The sequence below is a fragment of the Cyprinodon variegatus genome, unplaced genomic scaffold (genome assembly GCF_000732505.1).
Source record: "Cyprinodon variegatus isolate N-32 unplaced genomic scaffold, C_variegatus-1.0 Scaffold403, whole genome shotgun sequence".
Classification (NCBI taxonomy): Eukaryota; Metazoa; Chordata; class Actinopteri; order Cyprinodontiformes; family Cyprinodontidae; genus Cyprinodon; species Cyprinodon variegatus.
Window position 1 is genome coordinate 721,601 of NW_015150856.1, and position 1,731 is coordinate 723,331.

The following is a 1,731-nucleotide window of genomic DNA, read 5'->3' on the forward strand; positions in this document are numbered from 1 at the left end:
GTGTTATTCTAGTATCATTTACTATAATAACTGTGTGATGTCCAGCTGTGTGTCAACCAGCAGAAGTTGATCTGCTCCTTGTGTGTCTCTGCTCTCCCCTCCAGCTGGCCCCATGGTCAGACCCTCAGTCTCTCTGCTGCCCCCCTCCTCTGAGCAGCTCTCTGGGGGGTCGGCCACGCTGGTCTGCCTGCTGAGCGGCTACTCTCCTCAGGGAGCCGTTGTGAGCTGGGAGGTGGACGGCACCGAGGTGACAGAGGGGGTCTAGAGCAGCTCAGAGGAGGAAAAGAGCGGACGTTACAGCAGCAGCAGCAGCTTGAGCCTGAGCCAGGAGAACTGGATGAAAGGAGAGCTGTACTCCTGCAGGGTCCTCCATCACCACCACAACCAGATCAGGTCCTTCAATAGGAGCCACTGTGAGGGCCAGAGAGGCTGATGGAAGACCAGGACAGGAGCTCTGAGTGGGAGAGAAGGAGGAAAACACCTGCTGCTCTCATCAATATGAGTTTGAATGTTGGGAAGAGAAAGTAAAGCTTTGTGTGACGCTGAACAACACTGCTGTGAAATGTTCAATAACTTAGATTAATGTGTGGAGCTCAGCGGCTGGATGTGAGTGGGATTCATTTGCTGTGGCCTCTAATAAAGCTTGCTCTGATACATCATCATGGGGAGAGTTGCTTTTTTCATAAAGTCGACAAAAGATCATTTCAGAAAATGTGGATTTTTAAATAGTCGATATTGATTTAACAAGAGCTCATGTTCAAGTCCTTCTCTGCTAGGATCTATACATATATTATAAAACCTATTAATTAGAGGTGTCATCAGAAAACATGATTGTCTATAATAAATTAAAAGAATTAGTTAATTGTTCTGAGGAGAAGAACAAACACAATGCTGACATTATGAAGTCATCAATACAAAATATATTTCAAAGATTAAATGTATTAGAAATCATGTTATAGTTAACATAATTTTGTGTAGAAGGTAAGTTTTACTGTCTGAAGAGTTTAAGTAAGCCATAAAATGACAATAATACACATAATGTAATTATTCTATAGTCAGAACTTCCACTGAAATACTGCATAAATATCCATTATATTAAATGGGATAAATAGTTTATCCTGGTGGTTGATTTAATGAAAGTTATTATTAATCAAACACAAATCTCTTGCTTTAGTAATTTATGCTTTAATTATTATCTGATATGTTTCTGTGTTTAAGGAATCGTTTATTTTCAATGCAACTCTTTTCTCATGAGCTGTAAAAGATAACCGATGGTGAACTGGTGAACACAACTGATGTGTATTTATGTTTCTTTATTCTGAGTTTATTTTAAACAGAATTGGAATGTGATCTTTTTTAAGTAAAGTTAGTTTCTCCCTCAAACACTACAGTGTGAACTTCACTGGACCGTAGATCCATCTTCTAGTCTGTAGCAGAAACTAACAGCTGCTGCACAGCAAACAGTGTTTGGTGAAACTGACAGAGGTTTTTGTACGACTCTGTATCACTGTGTGTTCCCATCTCTATACGCTCCCATACAGTAATAATCTCCTGCATCTTCAGCCTGAACTCCACTGATTGTCAGAGTGAACTGAGGCTCTGATCCACTGCTGCTGAAATGACTTGGAGCAGATTTACGGCTGCTGATTTTGTAAAACAGCAGCTTAGGAGGCTCTCCAGGTTTCTGCAGATACCAACTCAGATCATCATCAACTCCACTACTGGCTGTAC

General features: G+C 41.1%; 1 pseudogene; it reads left to right on the top strand.

Annotated features, from left to right (window-relative positions):
- LOC107093011 overlaps positions 1–607 on the top strand; it is a 67,626-nt pseudogene extending 67,019 nt beyond the window's left edge.
- Positions 608–1,731: the final 1,124 nt, after the last annotated feature.